The sequence below is a fragment of the Balaenoptera physalus genome (assembly GCF_965194825.1).
Source record: "Balaenoptera physalus genome assembly, chromosome: 10".
In the NCBI taxonomy this organism is placed as follows: domain Eukaryota; kingdom Metazoa; phylum Chordata; class Mammalia; order Artiodactyla; family Balaenopteridae; genus Balaenoptera; species Balaenoptera physalus.
In genome coordinates this window covers 24,938,170-24,965,059 of record NC_138889.1, presented here as the reverse complement: position 1 = coordinate 24,965,059, position 26,890 = coordinate 24,938,170, and the positions used below count along the sequence as shown (strand labels likewise).

Genomic DNA, 26,890 nt, shown 5'->3' with positions numbered 1-26,890 from the left:
GCCGGCAGAATGAGGTTATCCAACTGATTATTAAATGTCCGAAGAAGACACACAATGGAGCAAAGCTATGACCTCTTGGGCCTACACCTAAGCACACCAGTTGTTCTACCTAAAGAAACTAAAAGGTCATATAATATAACCGAGAACCTTTCCTCCAGAGTTGAGAAGGGCTGGGGAACAATTAAAAGACAAAAGTACTCAGGACAACTAAAAATTGAACACTCTTAACACCCTACTAATCTTATACATAGAGAGCAACAGAGGTTGAGTTTAAGTACCTTTCACACTAAGTACTCTGGGACAGGAAAAGATGAGTGAATATAGGCCCCACTTATCAGGAGCTTGCTGATTTGATTTGGGATGTCTTAATCATTCTCTTAGCCTGAATGCAATATAGAGGGATTCCTATGGCAGTTCGTACTTTTACATGAGTAGGATAATAAACAATGTATGATTTTTCTGGCAAGACAGCTTATGCTAACACTAATTCTTATCCTTTTGCTAAAAGATTATAGTTTCAGTTACTGTGATAAATCTTAATGTCTGTCCACTGTTACCACAAAATCATATAAATTGAAGTGCACATCTGTTAAACAGAGAGAGAAAAAAAATTACACTTGGGGACAATAATACCTCCTGTCTTCCCCCAGAACAAGCCAAAGATAGTGGTGTGTCCTTGGTTCTTTCCGACTGGGCTTCAATGTCTGCACCATTGTCCAGCAATATTTCCACAACACCAACATGACTAGCTGTAGCAGCCAAGATGAGCGGAGTAAAACCTGGAGTAAAATAAAGATCTTCTTAGCTAAGCAAAGGAACAGTGCTGTTTTCCATCAAAATAGGGCTACAAGTAGTATTTCGTCACAGAACACAAATAATTCAGAAGAAAAGTTAACGAAAGTAGGCCTTACCTTTCTTGTCTCTGTGCTCAATACTAGCTCCTCTCTCTAGCAATGTCTGTACCAGTTCCTCATGACCACCAGCACAGGCAAGCGTTAGCGCCGTGTCATGATTACTCTGTCTGTAAAAAATTGTTGATTAGCTCATTAGACAATTAAAAATGTTAACATCAATTACATAATATGTACATATACCAAATACACACACACACACACACACACACACACACACACACACACACACACATATACCATTCTACTATATCAAACATTTGGATAGTAAGTTTCTTTTTTTTTTCCACTAATGGTCAACTTGTGATTTTTTTAAAGACTACAAATAATATTTGAACTTTATGGGCAATTCTTAAAGCAAGCAAGAAGAAAAAAAAGTATGATTTTCAACATATGCTATTTTCAACTACATGCTTTAAGAAATACTACTGTGGACTCACTTTCCCTTCTACCCATAAATGGAGTAGCATAGACAAGATTTATCTTCCTATCCCAAACGACAAAAAAAGACAAACTATTTGAAATGATGTTAGTTAGACAGGCAACACATGACAGTGATCACTGAGGACAGAAATGATTAACTTATTGTATTGCCTGGAGAGTTTCCAGGCTAAAGTGCAGGAAGAGGGTACCCAAACAGAGCCTGGCATTCTCCCTGAGTTGAAAAGAGAGTTTGGAGAAGTGAAGGTGGCTAGAATTCATGGGGTAGACTACTGGAGAGGAAGGCACTACATACAGAGAGTACTCCAGAGATCTGCAGAGGGCTCCCCTTGAGTCTTCAGCTGAGTTCTGATCAACACACGTGCATAAGAAAAATTACTGGAGGCCAGGGAAAGACTACCAGAAGGGACTGAACAACACCTAGAGCTTACACAGAACTGGGAATAGTTTGGTTCCCACAGCCAGAGCAGAAAGACCCTCAAAACACACAGAATATCAAGAAAAATCCTCAGCCATTAGGCCAAATTAGCTACTCTGGACCCATCTAACAAAGCTGAAAAACAAGTGTTGAAATGAAAAAATTATTTCCAAGTAACTTAACTGCATTCGAGGAACAAAGCCCCTAAAAATTTAAAGGAACAAAAAAATATAACATACAATGTATATTGAAAGACAAACAAAATTATAATTGAGACATGACACTGTTTATATACAGTTTACTTCTGACTTATGCCAGTGATAGTGACCAATAATAGATTTAACCAGTGGTCACACTCTATCATAGTTTAAATACTTATTTAGTGAACTAAGTCCTCATGCTTTTAGTACTCTAAGCTTGTGCTATACAAAAAAGGTAACTACTAGCTACATGTGGCTATTAGTACTTGAAATATGGCTAGTGTGACTGAGGAACTAAATTTTAAATTTTATTTACTTTTAATTAATTTAAATTTAAAATGTGATACTCGATTTGGTTATTGGAAACCATTCCTGTATGTCTGGAGCAAATTGAGTAATGAAATCTACTTTTTAGCCATACATTTAATCAAATCTAAATGCAAAACAAGTATTTCCAATGAATTCCAAGTTGAGATATATTTTAAATAGGGTGGCAAACCATCTGGATTTGCCCAGGATGGAATGGATTACTGGGATGAGAGACTTTTGGTGCTAGAGTCAGGAAAGTCCTGGGAAAACCAGGATGATCTGACCACTCTAACCTGTAAGTGTAACATACACACTGAATTTTGAAGACTTTTAGTATGAAATAAAAATGAAAAATACCTTAGTAACTTTTTAGTTTTGATTACATGTTTAAACAATATTATGGATATATTAGGTTAAATAAAATATTCTTTAAATGAATTCCTATTTCTTTTTGCTTTTTATTAAAATAAATTTATTTATTTATTATGGCTGCGTTGGGTCTTCATCGCTATGCGCGGTATTTCTCTAGCTGCGGTGAGCAGGGGCTACTCTTCGTTGCTGTGCGCGGGCTTCTCATTGCGGTGGCTTCTCTTGTTGCAGAGCACGGGCTCTAGGCACGCGGGCTTCAGCAGTTGTGGTGCATCGGCTCAGTAGTTGTGACTCGCGGGCTCTAGAGCACAGGCTCAGTTGTTGTGGCACACGGGCTTCGATGCTCCGCGGCATGTGGGATCTTCCCGGACCAGGGATCGAACCTGTGTTTCCTGCATTGGCAGGCGGATTCTTAACCACTGAGCCACCAGGGAGGTCCCTCTTTTTGCTTTTTTTAAGGTGGCTACCAGAAAACATAAAATTATATGAGTCTTGCATTATTTTTTTATTGCATAGCTCTGTCTAAGCCATCTTCCCACTTTTACATATTCATCTCTATTACAGCATTTATCACCAATCTTCCTTATGTTAATGTTACTTATGTGTCTATCACCCTCAGGGGACTATAAATTCCTGGAAGGTAATGAACATGTCTTATTTATGTTTGCATTCTCTACCTATTAGTGATGTCTTGCCTAGGAAACAATAAATGATAGTTAAGTTGAATGAATGATAGTAGCTGTAAGGGTCATAGAATAAAAGGCTATCACTAATAAAACAAAGGATTACATATATGAAATATATATTTACTGTGTTATATAATATTATATTTATTTCAGGTTTATAAGGAAGGAATTATTACGTCTGATTTCAGAGAAAAGGAGACAAAGGTCAGAGAAATAACTTTCCGATGGTCACACATGCTAACACCTGGTAAAGACTGGTGTAAAAAAACCCAAGAGGATCATGGATAACAAAATGCTGCTTACCCTCTTACATCAGAGAGCAGCCCTAAGGCACAGTTGACTGAGGTGAACAGAATGCTAAGTCTATCTGTATTATGTGCTCTCTATGTAAGTGTATAGACAATCAGTAGAAGAGTAATCTTTATGATGAAGAGTCAACTTTATGATGAAGTTTATCAGGTTTCTAGAAGTCTTCTAGGGGTTAAAGAGTAATTTAGGAAACTGGTGCCAATCGTAATAGAGAATGAAGAGACAAACAAAACTTGGAAAAGGTAAGCATGGAAAATTTTAGAGGATCAGTAAAATTTGGGTTTTTTCCACATTATAAAACATCAATTCAATTGGCATTTATTAAGCACCTTTTATATTCAAAGTACTCTGCTAGATACTCTAGGGCTGACAAAGTTAAGTAAATATAGTCTCTGCTCACTAGGAGTTTACAGGTTACTGTACAGGGCAAAATTAGGTTGAAACTAAGAGAGAAATACGAACAATGTGAGAGTTGAAGGAAAAGATATTTAAAGCTGGAGAAGAGGGGGAGGTTAGTCAAATTCCCTGGACAACCTGAAAGTAGGTAACTTCACTATATTTCTGCATTAAGGTGAAATTAAAGCAACTAATATTTTACAACAATCTTTTTAAGACAATAATGAAAGAATGTAAAGATTCTGAAGTGAGACTTTCACCGCCCCCCCCCCAAATACATACTACACATTCCCAAAATGGTAAGAAATATCCTGATTTGCAATATATCAAGAAACAATTTAACTGAAGTAGGAGTTTGGGTTAAAATTAACTACTGATAAGATACAGGTAGTTTTGAATTAAAGAAAACAGGTGTTTTGAATATTTCTAATCAAGGAAATGAAATGTAGGTGATGACTTTCTAGAAGGCAAAGTAACACTAAAGTTATGTTATTATACTGGTTAGCAAGTCACATTCTTGGTCATATATCTAAGAGAAACCTGGAAAGGAAAAAGATGCCCAGAGCTTTGTTAAGAGCTTTCCAGGTTTATATTCTAAAGAAAATTTCCATTTAGCTCACAATATCATAAAATATATCATTCTGTATCATAACATGTTATGATGATTCAGGCTTATAAAAAATGATAAAATTATATTCAATGTAAAAATATTCTGTAAATTACCAGTATGACTATTCAATTTTACAAGATAAAAAAACAAGTAAGAATCATAAGACAAATGCAATATTAAAGGAAAAGGCAACTTTTAATGAGCTAGAATATAAGTGAAAAAAACATATCTGAACTATAAAAAAGGAAGTATATCTATTAATTTCATTTAAAGTAATTAAATAAATTATTTTGAAAACTATTAGGATTTAAAGGGCTGAATATTTTTAGACCTCCATAGTCCCAAATATCTCATTCTCTAACCATGTTAGGGGTCATATATAAGATTAAAAAGGATGGCACTTTAGGGCATTCAATAAATGAGAAAAATCAGTAAGATAGTAAATAACCTATTTAAAACACTTCATATAAACAAGTAGAATGAATGCATTTTAAAGTAGAATGCTTTAATGGCAGAGTATTTCATATTACTATTATGAGTTAAATGAGTTTTTTCCTGGTCTCCTTAATTTCTCATTAAATCGTGGTGAAACTGTTTTCCACATTGCAAAAACAGAAGAGAAATACCAATGACATTTATACCATTAAAGGTAAAACATAATTTTACATACTCTACAATTTCAGTCTTGATATGTAGGTTAAATTTAACATCTACCTTCTTTAACAGATAATGGAGGGCTTCCCTGGTGGTGCAGTGGTTGAGAATCCGCCTGCCAATGCGGGGGACACGGGTTTGAGCCCTGGTCTGGGAAGATCCCACATGCCACGGAGCAACTAGGCCCGTGAGCCACAACTACTGAGCCTGCGCATCTGGAACCTGTGCTCTGCAACAAGAGAGGCCGCGACAGTGAGAGGCCTGCGCACTGCGATGAAGAGTGGCCCCCGCTTGCCACAACTAGGGAAAGCCCTCACACAGAAACGAAGACCCAACACAGCCAAAAATAAATAGATAAATAAATTAATTTAAAAAAGAAAAGATGACTACTATCTTTAAAAAAAAGATAATGGATACATGTTAATTATTAAAAACAGGAAAAAAAGGCAAAATTACATGAGGAGGTATTTATTTTTCTCAATTTTGAGATGTGCTACAATAAGTTACTCCAAGTTCAAGGAAAGCCTTTAGAAATTTGAGAATAAAATGTCAAGCAGTTCAGAACTAGAACACAAGTTCAGTTCATGCCAGAACACAGGTTTTAGAACCTATGAACAGAACAACTAATCCCTTCTCACTTTTAGTGGCTAGTAGAGTTAATAAAAAGTTCACACTATAAAATACAGAAAATATTTAATTAATTCAGGGGATTCAACTCTAACCTTCAACCAGATTTGTTTCATATAAAACCACAGTTCTTAAAAATCTATATGTGATTCCTAATTTCCATATCTAGAGTACCCAGGTATAAGTTGTATTACACCACTCAAGCAAAATAAAAATAGAGATTAGAGCTATGTTATCAGAATGTATAGTAAAACAGTCCCAAATAATTACTTCAAACTATCATTTATTGATGTTTCCTAAAATAAATTTTGGTAACAGCACAGTGTGTAGTATTAGTCTTAAAAGTTTTGATAGTATCCAGACAAACTTAATTCAATAAAACCATTACATGAGAGGGGGAGAGCCTGTGGCACACAAACCAAGGCTGATTTCTAGTTATAGAACATAAGATTTGAGGAATGGTATAAAGAATGCAAACTCTTATCATCAGCATTCTTTAAGGGCCAGAAATTACACATATGATTCCAGCTAATCCTTGTTTAAAATGTTAGTTCCCTACTATAATGATCAACTAAAGGACCATTTTTCAAGAATCATTAGCATTTTAAAAAAGAGACTTACACACTGAGGCATTAAAAAATCACACTTCTTTTGTTCTTCCTTAAGTTAAGATTTGCAGTAAATATGCCATATGGCCAAGGCAATATGCTAAACAGATGTAAAGATTAAACACACATGACCCTTTGCTATCTAGGCAGACCCATTTTCTCGATTTTAGACCCAGAGTCTTTTTTCCGTTTGTTTGAAAGCTGGCTCCACTAAAAACTGGCTGTTAGGCAAGGCCTCTTTCCTTACCTGTAAAATGGTAATAGTAACAGTACCTACTTCATGCGATTGTTACAGAGATTAAGTTAAAGAAGTAAGTATATGTAAAGAGTTAAGAATGTACATGTTAAGTTTTGTTAAATAAACAAATGAAAGATCCAATTATTAGAGGATTTTTAATCTTTCAAAATAGAGGAAGAATCTTAGTATGAACTTTTTCATCATATCACCTGTCTGTAATGGCACAGTATTGTCACACATAAACCAAAATATCCATTACGTAAAATCTCATGGAATTTGTATTGAGAATCTAGAAAAAACTTCAGCTGAATGAAGCATAAAAGAATCTTTGTATTTATCACTTTAAGTACCTTCTTGGTATCATAAAAACTAGTAAGTTAAAAAAACTAACACTGAAGGTTAAAGAAAAAATGGTGAACATTTATTTCCAAATTATTATTCTGTATTATGTGTTCCAAAACAGGAAATTTCTAATTTCTAACTATGCAATTATGGTAAACTCCATGAAAAGTATTGTAACACATATTAGGCTAACCCAACTGAAAAGCCTCAATGTAAAGACCGGATAAAGAAGCAGATTTTTAAGGAGCCATAGTCAAATCTTTTTACATAAGTACGTCTACTACATTTAAAATGTACGTCATTTTTTCAAATTAACTTTTTAAAAGTATTTATATGTAACTTCTCAGAAAATAATTTATGGTTGGTTGAGTGGTATAGTCAGGTAAAATTTCATTATCACTATTATGTCAAATTCAATAAAATCATGATCATACTTGATGGAACCTTTTCTGTAGCTGATTGATTGATGGATTTAATTTTGGCTGCACCGTGCAGCACGCGGGATCTTAATTCCCCAACCAGGGATCGAACCTGCCCCACTGCAGTGAAAGTGCAGAGTCTTAACCACTGGACCACCAGGGAAGTCCCTGTGGCTGTTTTACTTTAAAGCATTAAAAAAAAAAAAAAGAAGAAACCCTTTACATTTTGGTGAAGTTTTACTTTTGCTTATGGATCAATTCTTGATCCCACAAAATTAGAAAATATACTTCTGGTTAAAACATTAACAGACTCAGAGCAAAACAGATTAGAGGAAAATAATGCAAATTCAATAAAAAGTTCAATCCAATTCTATAATGCTATCAATATGAAATGTAAACCACTGTGGTTCACCAAATGAATGTCTAATTTTTTTATGAGACTAAAAATGAAGCTCTATAGTATGGTATTTGGAAGGGTACCTTTGAAGTCAAACCAACCTAAGTTTGACTCCCAGCCCCACCATTTCTTAGTTAAATGAAGTGATTGTAAGCCAAATGCTTCATCTCTCTCTTAGCCTAGGTTTCTTCATCAGGAAAATGGGTGTTTAAGAGGAGCTACCTTATATGTGTACTCTGAAGATTGAATAAAGTTATTCCTTAAAAAAAGCCCCTAACTATTTTAGGTGCTCAAAAAACAGTTAGCTCATATAAAATAAGGGCAGCAAGTAAGAACAGAAATGAAATTCCTTTTTCATAGTATTATCAAGAAACATCTTAATGAAAAGGAGGCTTTATTTCAATAGCTTAATAGTACAGGCCCTTAAGGATGCAATAATACAAACACACACACACACACACACACACACGCACACACACACACACTCTCTCTCTCTCCCCCCATCCCCCCTCCCTAAAATTGATGCTTATAAAGAAGTGACCATTTATAAAACTGCAAGTTTTATAATGTACACCACCACCCTCACACTAGTCTCTCCATCAGGCATTAATCAAAACACAAAACTAAATAAACTGCAAACATTTCTCAGTCCTGAAGAAAGCCATATACCCTTACCTCATTCAGCAGTCTTCTAAGCTAGGCTGCTTGGCATTTCTTCAGGACAAAACACAAGCTACCTTCTCTTTTCCAACCTCACTTTGCTCTGACATTTCATGGTAATCTAATTCTTTTAAAAAACTTTTTTTTTAAACTTAACAGTGTTATAGAAACAGACACATAGACTTACATATTTCAGTCAGCAAGATCAGAATTTTCAAAGACAATATAAATGCAACTGAGTATATATGCTATATAAATGGAATCCAATATGAATTTTATAACACATCTTCTAATTTAAGTTTAGAAGAAAATACATAATCTTAAATAAGTTCTTTCTTTTTACATCCCTTTTGAAACTAAAGTTTAAGAAAAAAAGATTACTTGATGACATCAGAAACCAGATCTTCACAATAATTATCAGTAATAATCTGTATTTGGCATTTTATTTCTTTAAATGTGGATTCTAATTTATAACTGTGGCTCAGGTCTTTGCTCAGAGACAAAGCAGTCTAAGATGATTTAAATAACTGATTAATGTTTCTAATGATGATATCATTCCAGTTAAAAACTATCACTCCTGAGTTTGGAGTTGGCTGTGCATCAGTATCAATGGCAGGGTAGATAGGAAGCATGGCTGAAGGAGAGATGATAGGACTTGGAGTTGGAGACTGAGGTTGGGAAATGGAAGCAGCGATACTTTGGGTAGGAGTGTTTGACATTGCAGATGCTCTTCCACTGACTGCTGTTGAACAAAATAACTGTACTTAATGAGGATGAAACATTGTTAGGTAACAGCAAGAAACAGTTGTCAGAAAATATTTAAATATCTTTAAAAACAAAATATCTACAGGTAGACTGCCATAGCACTAATAACTCATTGTCGTGGTTATTTCTGACACTGGACAACAGACCAAAATTTAAATATATATTGAGAGTAACCCATTTGCTAAACAGTCAACCATATGAAAAACAAATTCCCCTCTTATGGTATGTAATCACAAAACCTTAATTCAAAATAACCCTGCAAACAAAAATATTTTTATGAATTAAAATTAAATATATATGCAAATGGTTACCCATTATATCTTCTTAATCAGAAAAGGAATAAAAGTTAAGATAGTCAAGTTCAGAAGGAGAAAATGTGTCTTTTACCTGCCAATTTCACACCTTACTTTCTAGAACTAATGAAAGTAATATCACTGTTTGGGGACATTCGTTATTGAATATTTAAAATACTTCCTATTCTTTTATTAACTGCAGACAGGGGGTGGCCCTCAGTATGACAGCATATATATATAAAAATTGGATCCTCACACAGAAACAGTTTCTCACATACAGAATTATTCTGAAGGGCATAAAATGCTCACCAATCAATCTAGCAATCACACTGACTTAGGAGGACAAAATTAAAACATTAGGGTAGAAATAAATGTATGCATGCAATCAGCCTTCAAATATAGATTACTGTTAGTTCTTCTAAGTATAATTTTGCCATGATATTATTTTCACCAAAATAAGCAAATTAAGAAGGGGCTAACTAGGTCAGTACTTGAGATGGGAGAATTCCAAAGGTGGTAGCAGTTGAGGGTACTTTATTCCCTCATCAACTCACTTCTGGAGTTGACATGTGAACATCAATCCTTTTTCCCCCTTATTAAAAATGCTATAGCACTAGAGTCTGGGCATTAATCTTTGAATGATCAACAGTAGTGTGGATGTATGTTACCAACGTAGTTATCAACTACATCAGACAGAAAACAATCATGATTCACAACTGGATCTGAAACTAGGCAAAAGAGGTTATGCTCCTACCAAGAACAAAACTGAAATAGACCTTATCATAACAATTATAAACACAATTGTCAATTAAGAAATCTGTTTTACATGAAATCCTTAGTTCACACACAAACATACACTATACATTATAGCAACACACATTCTATAATTATACATTTTTAAGTCCACTTAAAAGCCAAAGGAGGAACAAAGGAGGAAACAAAACAAAACAAAACAAAACACATTATTTGAATCCTTAGGGATCCAGATCAATAGAAAAGGGCATGTATTCAACCCTAGTATGTCAATCATCTAATGATTTTGATATTGTTACTCCACGCTGATAGTTTTGTATGTTAAGAAAAAGATCAAGACAATTCAAATGTACACATTCTAGATATAAATTTCAAAACCATATAAAATCTATGGCTCTTAAAATGGGTTCCATATTCTCCTCTGATTAGACTGATTTTCACAAATGAAAATGCTAAACACAAAATTAGCTTCAACAGAATGAACACCAATCTGTCCGAAAAACTGAATTTTATTTCATGATACTGAACAAAAAAATCTAAGCTTCATTGTTAAATGACTAAATTATAATTTAAATTTCAATTTGAATAAGTTCTTTTAAAGAACATTATTAGTTTTCTTATTTTGGGTCAAACTGGTTGTTCTTATCACCTCTTCTAAAAGGAGATAGGAAAAATCAATTCCCTCATTTAATTCCCTTGGGGTACCTATGAAATTGGTTTACTAAAACTAAATAGCTGCCTGTCACTCATCCATTCTCTACAATTAAAAGTAGCAATTGTAAATATGTAGGTACCTGAAGGAACCATGGTACAGACCAGATTTTTACATGTGGAACTTCATTTTAGGGTTAGATTTCAGAGAGGGAAAACCAGATGCTCAAAGAAGTTTTAACATCAGGTAAGGAAAGAGGGAACTTGACAACACAGCAAAGGCAAGTTGTTAAGAGTGGTTAAATAGGGAACTGATTTTGCTTTGGCTAGTACAGAAAACAAGGAAGATAGAAGATTCTGACCAGCCAAGTACTAGAGAAAAAGAGACTGAATCTTATAAAAGCAGTCTACTAAATGGGGACTAAGGAATAAAGAACAGAGATTATGCTGAAGGAGAGAAGGAAGACTGAGCCTAATGAAGTTGTAAGATATTAAAAAACCCAAGGAAAGAAATGGAAATGGTCATTAGCCAACTGAAATAACAAGTACTACCATAGCAGAAGTTTAAAGGCTGTGGAAGTGAGTGTATATGTGTATGTTTGTGCACGTACACATGCATGATGCAGGAATGGGTTGCAGGGAGGTAGCTGGATGTTTTTAATCCTGTTCTTTCTTCTGGCCATCTCTCCTCTCCCCATATAAATAAGAATAAACACGTAAAGTATTTTTATAATATGACAAGTATCTGTCATATTTCCTAAACAGTTATAAGCTTTAAAAGATAATTTTATATGAAAACACCTGGAACACATAGGGAGAATTTAATTGTTTTTGTTTGGTAAACAAATCAACAGAAAAACTACTTTACAAACCTCCGATAATTCTGATCAGCATAAAAATTATACAACTGGCAAATCATTATTGATAACTATGCCCAAGAACATCAGGTAAATGCTGATAGCATATCAAAATTTTTAAAATATTCATTGGTATGGAATGTCCATTCTTCATTTAACTGAATAAATAACACTTAATTCTACACATTCTTTGGTAGTTCAATTGACATAATATAAAGAACACCATTATGATCTAGATTAATGGCCATGAAAGTAATATCAAATTTGGCATTTGGAGCTACTGTGCTTCAATTTTCATAAGATAGCTACTGTTTTTAAAATTACATTCCCAATTATTATAACCCACTAATGGTGATTAGTAGTAACTTTCAAATCTATAGGAAAAATGTATACTTCTTAATATAAGAAGCTTTATAGTTCTTACTAACAATTAATAGCATTTTTTCCGATGTAGTTACTGTACCCTCTAAGATTAGCAGACACTTTCATTCCACCTACTATTGTTGAGGTGATACTAAAAGAGGACTGGAAAACTTTAGAGCAATTTCTAAGTACAAAATCTGTCTCATTAGCTGGCTTCTTAGTTTCTGAATGTTAGCTAAATATCTCAACACTATACAATTTCATTTTCTTTTATTCTTTTAAAAGATTAAAGTTAAATTATGTATAATCTCATCATAATATATAGTGCTACTTAAACATAGTTTCAAAATAAGAGAAAATTCAATCAACCTTTAAGTATAGACCAAAGAATTAAAAGGGGGGAAGAGAGCAGATGAAAATTATCAAAATTCACCTATTTACTCCCTTTGTTTTCCCCTGTTCCTTCTTTTTCTGTTTTTTTTTTTCTTTACTTTTTTTTTAAATGAAGAAAATTATTCTTTTCAGTACAGTATTCTTATGGCTTTCAATCCTGTAAAATCTCATTCTACTACTTTGTTACAGAACTCACAAAAACTAAGTACCCAAAACTAGAACCATCAAAACAACCCCTAAAATGTTTCTTTTTGCCAATGAAACTAATTAAAATGGAAAAAAATTTCTCTGCCTACCCATTTAAAGATATATCATTTATGATACTATCAGGGGACCACACCTTCTCATAATACAATTAGAAAGAAACTACACATTAACATTCACAGGGGATAAATCACTGACATACAGTATAATCAAACCTTATTTGGTTTGGTACTTTATTATTGTTGTAAAAGTATTTACATTTTTTGTTTCTTTTAAATATCCATCAGGTTTGAAGTCTGATCCATTACAATATAAAGTATTTCTGTTCACAAATAAGCTTTCTGATATATCCTACTAGTTTTGCACTTCAACTTCTATCAATTTCCCGGATTATTCTTGTGAATACAGAAGCAAAAAAGCCAAAATTCTATCAGTATTCTGAACTTAAAGGGAAAAAACAAAAACAAACAAAAAAATCAAACATCAACCTGACTACTGAAAAACCTAGATTCCCAGCCTACCCACCTAAGTCAGAAAGTTTCAGCCACTTGCATTGAATGAGCTAATCTTTCATTTGACCTGTATCCATCTGAGAACGTCTAAGATTGAACTAATATTTCTAAAGATACACATGGTTCAAGAGTCCAGAAATAGTTCTCAAGTTGGGTAACGGCAAAAAATTCTGGCACACTCTTACTTGCCTTAAGCAAATCATATTTTTTTTTTTTGAACATTGTTTTATGTTCACTTTTCTTCCAGTTACTTTCAACTTAGGAGAGGTGATACAGGTTTTCCATTAATAGTAATTTATAAAGGTTTTACTTTTTTTTTTTTTTTACTTTTTTTTTTTTAATTTTATTTATTTATTTATTTATTTATTTATTTATTTATTTATTTATTTATCTATTTATTTATTTATTTATTTACGGCTGTGTTGGGTCTTCGTTTCTGTGCAAGGGCTTTCTCTAGTTGCGGCAAGCAGGGGCCACTCTTCATCGCGGTGCGCGGGCCTCTCACTGTCGCGGCCTCTCGTTGCAGTGCACAGGCTCCAGACGCGCAGGCTCAGCAATTGTGGCTCACGGGCCTAGTCGCTCCACAGCATGTGGGATCTTCCCAGACCAGGGCTCGAACCCGTATCCCCTGCATTGACAGGCAGATTCTCAACCACTGCGCCATCAGGGAAGCCCAGCAAATCATATTTGATACCTGCTCATAACAATATAACCCACCTGCCATGATGTCATCCAGCGTGTCATTGAGGGTCTGAGCAGGGCTGGCTACCATTAACCCTTGTTGTGTTTCTGTCAGAATTCCTTGCCCCAGCCCTGCCAACTGTGGTTGGCCGAGTACTGGCTGTCCAACTATATCACTCCTTGCAGTTCTGTAAGATTTGCGATGGACCCTGGAGGCAAGGGACCTGCCGCCAGAGGCAAAGCTTGAGGCATGGCCAGAGGCTGGACTGGTGCAAAACCCATCTGAGCAGCAGTTTGCTGGGCTTCATCTTTAAGCAGAACGGGATCCACTTGCTGTAACCGTGCATAGTCTCCCTCGGAAAGCTGTTCTCCAACCCCAACAGGAGTTAGCAGTCCCAGATGTTGGCAAGACTGTTGCTGCTGCTGCTGAAGTTGAATTCTTTGAGCTTTAACCTCTAGATACTGCTTTTTTAGCTGCTGCTGAGTTTTCAGTTGTAATTCTCGTTCTACTTTCTGTAGTTCCTCCAAAATCTTTTGTTTCTTCTGAATTTGCTCCTCCCTTGTTTTGTTCAGCTCCTCGATCTTCTCCTTGGTAAGTTGGTCAGCATGAGCCAGTTCCAAGGACTGCAGCTGTGCATTCTTTCCTATGGCTTCTTTTATTCTCTGTTCCAGTTCTGTTAACTTGCCCTGAGCCTCTTCTACAATGCTCTCTGGAGACTGATTGGTGATGTAACCCTGTACATCCTGGCTGTTTGCTGGCAAATGGCTGCTGGACTTTTGTTTAGAAGCAGCTGTGTGAAAAAGAAACCCCCTCAGAAGTGCACATGAATGGCATCCTCATTACAGAGTTACTGTTGGGAGGTTTAGTGCCAACAGTTATGCACCAAGTTATTATGTCCATAGAAGGTGAAAATGCACTGTTAAGGAGTTAAAAACAAATCCACCTTCTTTATCATAAATATAAAATGTATGTATTTTATGTGCATAGAGTAATCTTTGGGAAATTAATTTCAGAATTTTTAAAATATCACATGGTTAAAATTAGACAATAGAGGGATGCAGGTTTGTGATATCTAAGTGGTACAATTAAAGTAAAATCTAAGGCTATGTGTAGATAGATACCTCATCTGGTCATAAAGATGTAAAAACTTATCATAAGAACAGAAAAATAATGCTAAATTATTAAGATGTAGGGAAAACTTAAACCTCTAAGTCAAGCTTTTTCTACATTTAATAGTCTGTGCCTTTTAAACACACACACATACACACAAAGAGTACTCAAACCACTGAGAAGTACCAGAAAATTAAAATCCAACTAAAATATATGTCTTTGTTGGGGCCTACCATCTTCAAGACTGATAAAGGTTAAGATAGAAATTCACATATTCACAAAGCTACCTGGCCAGTAGGGAACTGGGATTCAGTTTCCCTGGAAGAAAAGATGCTGAACTATGACATCCACTGTATCTTCTGACAGCCAGGTGAATAAACATATCTGGCTATCGGTATAGCAATCATTTGCTTGCTATACCAACTGAAAAAGGGGCCAAGCCACCTCTGGTAGTGGTGATTAAAAACAACTGGTGGAAATACTTAGTATTCTTGTTGGTAAAATAATATAGGTAGCCAAAAACCAAAAACTTAAAAACACATTGGTTCCTCAGGTAAAACTTTCTAAAAGGAAAAACTGATTCAAACTGGTAGCTGTAATCTTTTGGGACATAACTTATGAACATGCATGATGTAACTTCCATAGATCAAATATGGACCTCAGAGTTCTAGAGCAACAAACAACCATATCTGAAGTAACCTTGAATTCTTGGTTGAGAAAAGGTATTCCAGATATAAAATCTATATTAAAACCAGTTATTCTAAAATAATATTTAATTTTGATCTAGCTTATTAATCTTATGCCTCATATCACTACAGAAATTTTAGTAATTTACAAAAATGTCACCCAATTATACGCAGCCTAACATTTTAACATGAATAGAAATGACTAGTTATTAGAGGAAATCATGGATAATCAGAATTGCACCAAAGATGAGCATCTGAATTTCTACTGCTAATACTTCTGATTCCAGCAAAAATTAGTGTTCTTAACTATGTTCTCTCCCAATAACATGCTTTATTCATTGTTAAAAAAAAAAATCTTCAATTATGCCGTCCTAGTAAAATTCAATTATTGTGGAATAATAATTTTAAATGGTTAGATTTCGGTTTTTTTGCAATCTTATCATTTTTACTTGGACAACTTGTAAGTCTTTAGAAGTATAACTGACCTTTATTCCTGATGGGAAGAGTAGTGGCAACATTGGCAGGTGGTTTGTCAGGCTCCTGAGGTGGGACAACCATGGGCAGTGCTTGAACCGGTACACAGGGAGCCTAAGACAAATGAAACTGATTATATATCTGCTTTTCCTACACCTTTCATTATATAATTTGCTTTAAATGAAGAATAAGTTACAAAGATCCATTCAAAATATTTTTTCATATGACAATCTCAGGTGACATATTTACTTAAAATGTGCTGGTATCAAATTAATTTCCATGACTTTTTTTTTCGGCCATGCCGCACAGCTTGCGGGATGGGATCTTAGTTCCCCGACCAAGGATTGAACCCGGGACCCAGCAGTGAAAGCGCTGAGTCCCAACCACTGGACGCCAGGGAATTCCCTCCATGACATTCTTTTAATGAACTTTGAAATCAAAAGATTATTCTGGCCACAGTAAGAAAGCAAAGCAAAATCATATCAATCTAGAATCTGAATATTACACCAGATGTTCATTAACCATATCAAGTATGTTATCTATAAAAAGAACTACATATTATAACAAAAAACAATCTAGTTTAATCTTGAACTATGACCGAAAAAGGGAAAAAGATGATATAACATAAAATGCTTTAGTTTAGAAGCTTACCCTATTTAAATCGTGGGATGGGGGCGTTAACTGAGTGACATCTGGTGGAGGGGCTGAAAGCAAGTTATTACGATAGTCCAAAAGATAGCAAACAATGCTTGTATGACCACCTTTCGCTGCTTCTATCAACATAATCGAGCCATCCTAAAAGAGTGAATATGGAAGGGGAAAAAATTTTTTTCTAAAGTTAATTTACAGAAACATAAGGAAGATATAGCCAACAGGCCCCAGACACATTAAAGTTTTAGGTTTAGTAAAGAACACTTTCCTCTAAAAACAGAAGAAAATGAACACATTTCGAATGCCAATATACAAGTGGAACTTAGAGATAATAATTTGTTATGCTCAAGAGTGAAGATTAATTCACAATGCTACCTGAAACATTTGAGTTACATACTTTTAAACGGTGAGTAGGATCTGCCCCATGAGCCAAAAGTAGTTCCACCACTGCCAGATGACCCCCTGCACAAGCCAGGGACAGTACACTATGGTCATTGTTAGCTGTGGTTCTATTCACATTTGCTCCTAAAACAGACAAGGCATGAAAAATCATGTTAATGGAGTGTTGTTTCTTAAATTATGGTAAACTTCAAAATCGAAGAGTAGAGAGAACAGTATAATGAAGCCCCACATACCCATTACCCAGCTTCAATGATCATAAACATGGCCAATCTCATTTCCCATATACCCACATCCATTCTCCTCTCCCATCTTGAATTATTCTAAAACAAATCCCAGACAAACATGATATAATTTCATCCATAAATGTTTCAGTATGTACCATTAAAAGATAATGATAAAAGTATATATTATTCCTAGTATAATCACTGTTTTAAAAAAGTAAACTGTAAAATTTTATCTACATTTTAATATCTTCAGTGGGAAAGATGACTGAAAACCAATAAAAAATAAACCACACTGCCCTCTATGGGCCAAATATGGAAGGAATTAACAAAAACTAGTAAGTAATAGTAGTATAATCTTTTTTCATTGGGAAATATCTGAGAATGAAAACAGGTACATTTTCCCCTTAATATGAATTCATCCCTGATTTGGAGCACTGTGCTATGCATGTGGAAAATGGAAGTAAAATACCAGGAAGAAACTGGAATCAGATTCATTAAAATTAACCAAAGAAGAGAGAAGATAATAACTGAAAATAATTTCATTCTTGAGAATACTATGTCTTATTTATAAACACAAGGAAGTGTTCAAATTGCCTAAAATAATTTGACCAGTAAGTTATTTCTGATTTATTTTCTTTACCTACAAATGATTTCAAACTTTAGTATTTTTGGTAAGAAGGAAATGGCATATGTTGCCTTTTTAATTGTATATGGTCTACACAGTCTCACTTTTACTAATGTTGAATCAAAAGTAAAATCTTTAATCTCCTATACTTAAGAATATAATGAAATCTCTAATCTTCTATACTTAAGTTCATGAAAAACTTTCAACTTGAACTTATACAGTGAATACCTAAAAAGTCATTTAAAGGAAGTAATAATATGCTACTTTTGTTATTAAGGATTTTGGTATTCAAAGTAGAATAAATGACCATGAATGAAAATGCATTTTTGGCATATTTGTTCCATTTCAATTTTGATTTTTTTGGGGGGTGCTATATTTATGACCACCTCTCTATATTTTACAAAGAAGGAAACTTAGGCCCAGGGAAATATAAAGAAGAAAAGTGACTTGTCCTTAAATTAATCAGTGGCAGAAACAACATAAAAATCCAGGTTTCAAGATATATTATTACATGAACAGAAAAGACTTCAAGGTATCTAAACCCTCAAAGTTTTTTACATAGAGAAATTTTTCTGTATTGCAATGTTTTTTAACAAGGGTGGTATTCGGTATCAGAACTCCTCACAGTTTGGAATGGTTCTATGTGTTGCGGGATGTTTATCAACTACCCACTCACAAAAATCTCAGTAGCATCCCTCTACCACGTGACACCTCCAAAATGTCCTTTACTTGTAAGTCTCTTAATACCCAAGGGCAGGGGATAGATACCTGTGGAAAAAAATTACTGCCTTACACAAACCTACCTTTACTAATTAGGAACTGAACGGTACAAACATGACCAGCTCTTGCAGCTTTCATTAAAGGAGTTCTTCCACCTTCAGATTCATGCTCCTGTTTAAAAAACACAGACTTACTTGATATTTAATTTCTAATGAACAATTTTTCTTTTTCATGAAAATCAAAAGGAAGAGAACTGAACAAATTTCAGAATCTAAATATATTAAATAACATGCTTTGAAGTAAATCAAGGAATATATTCTTTAATTTAAACAATCTCTAATTAGAAACATGTTCTATGGAAATATAGATAAATTAAGAACTGGGGTTATATTCATGTGATTGTTACACCCTCATCGAAATCCATCTGGGTAATTTTTCCTTCTCTCTACAAAAAGGACTGTGGAACTTGAACAATGAATGGCACTCTAGCACAGCCCTCTCCAAACAATCAACATTATCCTAATCCACTACAAGTGATTTTCTTTTCATAAGTTTGTATCCTACGTGTATGAATTTCTCTAAGTATATCACTCTCTGCCTTTACAGACTTCCCATTATCTCTATTTTACCGTACATAAAAATAACAAGGCTAGTGATATTTAATACCATCAATTATAAGATATTACTAGAGATTTCTGGGTTTCAAAAGGATGGAGAACCAGCTGCATTTTTGCAATTCAGAATATCAGCACAGGAAAAATTTTCAGATCTTACAGTATAAAGGTTGGAGAAAAAAACACCTTTTATAAAGCATTTTATATGTCAATATTTTTTACACTTACAGCTGATGATATTTCTCTTAAGTCATACACTAAGTTGTTTTAATTGCAATTCACTAAGCAAGATTACATTGCTGTATGTTTCACAGTCACTGTAGTAAACACTGGAAATTTAGTTCCTAAGCTGAAGAAGCTCAAAACCTAATAAGAGGAATATGCACATGACTAGCTAGAATATAATGTGCGTCATAAGTTCTCCAAGCGTTGTACCAACACAGACAGAGCTGAAGGAGGCCACAACAGTAATCTAATTTAACCCTCTGCTTTCATAAATGAGGAAAGAGAGGTTAAGTAAATTTTAAGTTAAGAAACCAGTTAATTGAGGAGCCTGTTTCTGCCTGCATGTGAGTTTCTGTCAAAAACTATGAACTTCTACAGGAAAACACATTTACTTATTAATCTCAGCCCCACGAACACATGGGTGCTTATGTTTTAACTAAAACCTACCTTTCTTACTCCCTCACAGGCCAAACTGGAAGAATGACTATTTTCCCCACACACAATTGCTTTATTCTTCCCTACCTCTCAGGCTGTACTCATACTATTTCTTCCAACTGGATTATCTCTTTTGTAACAAGAGCACAGTATCTACCTTTCTAAACCTTACCCAGCCCCAAACATAACATCTCAGATGACGTCTTCACCTCTTCTGAGCTTTTTGACTGTCTGTCCTTTCTCTATGACATCTCTTTGTAATCTACCTTAAAATAACCTCAGTAGGGACTTCCCTGGTGGCGCAGTGGTTAAGAATCCGCCTGCCAATGCAGGGGACACGGGTTTGAGCCCTGGTCCAGGAAGATCCCACATGCCGTGGAGCAACTAAGCCCATGTGCCACAACTACTGAGCCTGAGTGCCACAACTACTGAAACCCACGCACCTAGAGCCCATGCTCCACAACAAGAAAAGCCACTGCAATGAGAAGCCTGCGCACCGCAACGAAGAGTAGCCCCCGCTCACCGCAACTAGAGAAAGCCCGACCCAACGCGGCCCAAAATAAATAAATAAATAAATAAATATTCTTAAAAATGACCTCAGTATTTCATCCTTCTCACTAAATAAAAAGTTATTTGAGGGAAAAATATTATTTTCTGAATACTTATCTTTTTTACTCCTTTATTTAATAATGCTTTGAATGGTATAGGTACAATTTATTTCTTAAACGACAGTGAAATGCCGCCTCTAAGCCATATTTGCCTTTTTATGACAAATCAGAAAAGCTTCTAAAAATAGCTAAGTACTTAAGAGAAAATTTGTATTAATTATTACGATTAATTATTAACATATCAAACACAAAATTTTCCCTTTTTTGTAGGGGAAAAGGGGTAGTACACTGGATAGTCCTGCTAACAAGGAAAATAAGAATGGACACCAAACAGCATAGGAAAAAAATATGACTAAATGAGATAAAGAATGGCAAAAAGGCCAACATAAAATTAGAAGTAAAGAAATACCTTTTGTCTATAATCTCCTTTCAATTAATTTCTTGTCTTAGCTTTAAATGTTAAGATTTAGAAAGTGACATAGCTTACCAGATCTGCTCCTGCCTGAAGTAAGACATCTGCTACATCGGTATGACCATTTTCACAGGCGTATGTTTGTGCTGTATCCCCTGTTGCTGTTGTTGCATGAACATTAGCTCCTGCAGTAGTGTTAGATACACATCCTTAATAAAAGAATCATAAGACACAAATGTGGATACTGAAATTTCTTCTAGATAAGCCAAATCTCCTCAAATTAGACAAAACAGCCTTATCCATTTCTAGAAACAGAGAATATTGTCAGCATCTTTAAAAGCAAAAAAGAAAAAAAATTAGAAATAGATTACTCCTTAAAATTAAAACTACAGATATTTCAAACAGCAATAAGGTAAATTACTTATTCAGAATACACTAAAAAATTTATCACTTTATTTTTCTATACACATTCAGTGCATCATACATCAAAAAAAGCTATTTACATTGTAATATTTTTACTTAAAGAAATCATGTAAAAAAAACCCCAAATGCAAAAATGCCTACCTGCAGCTAATAAGTATTTAACTAAGTCCAAATGACCCTCTTGAGCAGCTTCCATTAAAGGGGCAGAACACCCTAGTTCTATATCAGCTCCTGCCTTAATTAGAAAGTCTGCCACTTCCAGAAAGCCTCCACAGCAAGCCAAAGTCAAGGCAGTTTCTTGAGTTTCTTCTGTCTGTGCATTGATATTTGCTCCTAAAATAAAGATTCTAATTATTTAAAGAAAGTCATTAACTTATTCCAGAGATAAGCAAAACATGATTATTTCCTAGTAAACTATATTTCAAAAATGAACATTTATATTAATTTACTAAATGATGAAGTACCTCTCCCTTATTCTAGGAGGCAGTTAAAAATAAAACTATCAACACCACATCCACTAGTCCATATTTGATGTACACTGCTGGAATAAGATTTATTCAGCCAGAAGGTACAAGTCATGTGATTTAAGACCTTAGAAAATAAACCACATTCCCTCGTCATAAAGATTCAAAATAATGATGATAAAGATGTTGACGAAAATGATAATAGATAATATTTAATATGCTGTTATTTGTCAGGCAATATTTAAGCATTTTACATATTTTTGTTAGCTCCATTTTTACAGCTATGGAAATTGAGATTAACTAACTTGCCCAAGGTCACAACAACATTATCATCATCACTACTACCACCATCACCACAGTTAACACTTAACAGGCACTATATGACAGTGTTCGAAAAGCTTTATACACATCTATAAACTCTCACAACAACCCTACAGACAACAAAATTGAGGCACAGAAGGTTAGAAATTTGCCTAAAGTTACAAAATCGGCAAGCAGTGGATTTGTGATTCAAACCGAAGAAGTCTGCTCCGAAAACTATGCTTTTAAAATTCTAGTCAATATTACCTCTCAGTAAAAGGTTTTTGAAAAATGTGCCATTCCTCTTAAATTTGTACAAACAAAACCTTTATTAGTAAAAGAGATATAAAACCAGGCTACCAATATGGATAGAGATGCGAGATTACTTCTAAACTTAAGGTATCTTAATACAGTCAAGTAACTGTTTCACTTTCCCCAAAAGAGAAGCCCACTGTGTACCGAGCTCCTTGACAGCTTCTTATACATGCATTCTTGCATTCTCATCAAGTTAGTCCTTATGGCAAGATTTCCCATATCGTACTTTATGAAACACTAGAAACATCAAATAGTTATTAACAGGCATTCTGCCCTATGAGGCATTCTCTCAATATATTAGCTGCAGAAATGCTGAATCTCATACATGCCCCCACATAACCTACAACCCTATCCCACCCCCACTTCTATTTTTATTAACACAGCACAAAATGGCTCTGAAAGCTCTTAAATACTAAAGAAGTCCATCTGATTTTATTGAGTACAGTATGAGAGCTGTTTTCAAAGAAAATATTTCATCTTTAGTTTTTGTGATAGCACCTCATTACAAATCTACTAGAAAAATGAAATAAATTCAATTTTATAAAATCATAATCTTATATTTTACACATTTATGCGTTAGTGTCTTGATTGGTATTGGTTACCTTGGCCTAAAAGTAATGCCACCATTTCTTCATGTCCTTCACGAGCAGCTTCCATCAATGGTGTATAACCTTCATCGTTGACCTCTTCCAGGCTAGCTCCTCTTTCAATAAGTAAAGCCGCAAGTTCCACGTGCCCACCACATGCAGCCAAAGTCAATGGTGATTCAAACGAATCAGTAGGCATGTTCACTTGGGCACTACTGTCAAGAAGCAACCTAGCTACTTCAGTGTGGCCATCCTGATTACAATGCAAGTAAAAAAACTGAATCAGCACCATTAAAAAATCTTTAAAAGTACTTCTCAATTGCTATACAATGAAGTTTACTGATCTCAATTCAAATAAGAATTAATAAATCTACATTTAACAGGTGAGTAAGCAAGCATTAATTAAGACGTATCTACAGTTTACTCTAGTAGTAAATAGCAATTGAGGATATAAAATATGTAGAAAAATACCTTCAATCAAAAAGCTTATTAACCATCAGAAAAAAAAAAACCCAGTAAGCACATAAAATTAGAGATTACTGTGAGATAACATCAACACTGCATAGTATAAGCTTAAATGCTAAAAGCATAAAGTTTAGAAAGGGAAAGCAGGATTTTCATAGAAACCTTAAGGATAAGCAAAGTTTTGGCTAGGTAGAAAAAGAAAAATCCAATACTTTTTAGAGGAGTGGGGGAATTGAGCATGATGTGTTAGGGAAAAGGGAACACAATACGTACATGGTAATTCCTTTGTTGTTCGACAATCAAACGCCAGGGAAAATTAAGAAAAAGAAAAAGAAGTTCTCTCTTAATATCTTCCGTCTTCTTTACCGGTCTCCCTTTCTCACAGTTTCCCTAAATACTGGCAACCCCAAGGCTCACTTTTCCATTCTTTCTTCCTTTGATACAATTTTTCCTTCTGTATTACCTCACAGACATTTCATCTTTTTTTGAACTTGTCATGCCCATTTTTGCCTTGGTACCTGCCATATTACACAACTTTAAAGTCTTATCACTGTGGTTACTTTGCTGTTCCTTTAGCTCAGAATTTTCTCCCTCCATAAGTAGTCAACTCCTACATTTCCTTTTTAAGTCCAGTTTAAAACCTCAGTCTCTTAGCAAGTCTCCAAATGTATGGCCCCTACTAGTATCTTTCATCTACTTATAACACTTCCATTGCATGCAGAGTAGGTCTACAGAATATTTCACTTTAATTTTTTAATCTACATATAGTTTGTTTCTCTAATGGGGGTGGCAAGGATGTTTTAAGTTCCTTACACACATTATGTCATTTAATCCTCACAACAACACTAGAGAAGGATATTATTTTCACAGATGGGGAACTCAAAACCCTCCCAGAAAACTTGTTTAATCAAAAGAATAAGTTACTAAAGCAAACACTGGTATGGCAATAAGAAAAGCAAAAAATAACTCAAGTCTTAAATGGCTACTTAATTTTTTTTAAAATTAGTAATTAAAATTTAACATCCTTTCAATAATCATTCTCTGAAGGGAAGTTGAGACAAGAAACTTAAAATTAATTTGGGGTCTGTTTTATCTTTGCTGTGTTTTTCTCATAAATCTGTCTATAATGTTATTCTGATTCATTTCTATGCCACAAGTCATAGACTGAGATACAAAAGTTTAAGAGTACTATTATTAGGCATTCTCAAGTACAAATTTTAAAAAAAGTTCTTAAAAAAAGGAATTCAGGGCTGAGAAAAGACCACGATAGAGGATCTTTGGGAAGGGAGAATCTTCGGAAAGGGATCCTTGGGAAAGGAGGATGAAAGAGGGGGAATTATGTAATGCAAATAATATTCTAATTTCAAAATTTTTCATAAATTTTACATTACGGGTTTGATGAACATGTTTTACTTAGTAGTATTATGTGCATACTCTGTGGATTATGTTCTCATTTTTAATATCCTTGATCCATCTTTTAAAAAGTCACTTTTTGTACCAATTACATAAAACCAGAAAATGAAGGTAGTGCTACAAAGCTTCAGAAAGCACCTCTGATAGAAGTTAATATTGCACAACTGGCTCTTATAACTCAGATAGCTGAGGTTCTGATCCACAAGTCATGATAAACAGAATCTTTGAACCCAAGGAAACGGCACTCACTCACTATACACTGGCTCTGTCTCTACCTAATATATAAATATATTTCATGTATGTATTTCACCAATCTTGCCATGCAAGCCTCCATTAAAGCAGTGTGCATTTCATCTGTTTTATGCTCTTGATCTGAGCCTGCTTCCAAAAGAAATCGCACCATCTCTAGATGTCCTAAACCAAAAGTTTATAAGATTACTTAAAAATATTTTATTATTCCCCAAAAATAAAATTACAATATTTTGGAAAGTTATATTTCACTTATAGCAATACATTTATTACCATAATACTAAAGTCAGCTACAAGCCACCCTCAACTGCCCAACACAAATTATACAAGTGAACTGTGCTGTTCTACTCCTTACCCTGTTACCCTAGAAACTGCTATTACTAAAATCCTTGCTGTAGGTGAGCAAAGGTGGCCCTAAAATGCAACACCCAGAATATCCACTCTACAACCTTTTTAGGGCCCAGGCATGCCATAGTTATTTTATTTATACTATAGACTAAATTCGTTTTTGTGAACTAGTAGCCTGGGATGATAATCATCACTGAAGTTATTTCTATGAGGAAATGAGCTTTAAGTTTCAATAACTAACTCACAGACATTTTAGGAACAACCTGCTTGTAAGTTGGAAACCGTATATATAAAAATATTCTTGAAACAACACCATTTATATTTATTCATTTATTTAGATATAAATATATATATACACATACATATATATACACACACACATATATTTATGGAGTTTCAAATAAACCATATGCTTCAGTTCAGATAAAGATTACCTTGTGAGTAGTTACAATGAACATAAATTATATTTTAAAAAGGACTTCAGATACTATGTAAGAAACAGTAGAAAAGTAACTAATTTTTTTCCAACTTCATCCGGAATGAGCTGCAGTCAATTTTCAGTCAACTGGGAATGGAGGAAGGAGTGGATGGCGGAATCATGAACAGTTCAAATTAACTCTGGTGAATAAGTGTAGCACCTGCCATGCCTTGTTTTTGCTAACAAACTATCTCTCCTTCCTCTCTGTCATTCTCCCTTCCCAAAGATCCACATCAATGCTTAGTCTCAGCCTGAATTCTATCCCTTCCCCATCTCCTCCTTGTCAATCTGTATCCTAAGAGACCTCACCAGAAATAGAGGAAAGTAAGAGTGTCCATGGATCCTTGGAAGCAGTAGAGATGTTCTCCACCAGCTCAGTTCTATATCCAGTTTCTCTAACGAAAGCCTACAAGCCCCAACCTCAGCATGGTGGGGCTACAAGCATAGGACAGAGGGAAGAGTAGTTATACATAGCCCCATCTCAAAGCTCATTGGCCAGCTGGGTCTCAGTAGTAAAATGGAGCTAGTTCCGGTTTCAAAAGTATTTGATGGAAAGGTGAGACAGAGCCACCCAATCAGCCTGCCCTGGAGAGGC

At 34.7% G+C, this 26,890-nt stretch overlaps 1 pseudogene across 1 annotated transcript in view; it reads right to left on the bottom strand.

Annotated features, from left to right (window-relative positions):
* The window catches only part of LOC309636371 (ankyrin repeat domain-containing protein 17-like), a 241,042-nt pseudogene that overhangs the window by 74,345 nt on the left and 139,807 nt on the right, over positions 1-26,890 (bottom strand). Inside the window, exons 8-19 of the transcript XR_014268510.1 lie at positions 25,540-25,634; positions 23,358-23,595; positions 21,818-22,009; positions 21,329-21,438; positions 19,043-19,130; positions 17,386-17,513; positions 16,989-17,132; positions 16,349-16,451; positions 14,103-14,857; positions 9,170-9,336; positions 912-1,017; positions 634-779 (exon numbers count right to left, since the gene is read on the bottom strand). The product of XR_014268510.1 is annotated as an ankyrin repeat domain-containing protein 17-like (transcript). The remainder of the gene's footprint in view (positions 1-633; positions 780-911; positions 1,018-9,169; positions 9,337-14,102; positions 14,858-16,348; positions 16,452-16,988; positions 17,133-17,385; positions 17,514-19,042; positions 19,131-21,328; positions 21,439-21,817; positions 22,010-23,357; positions 23,596-25,539; positions 25,635-26,890) is intronic.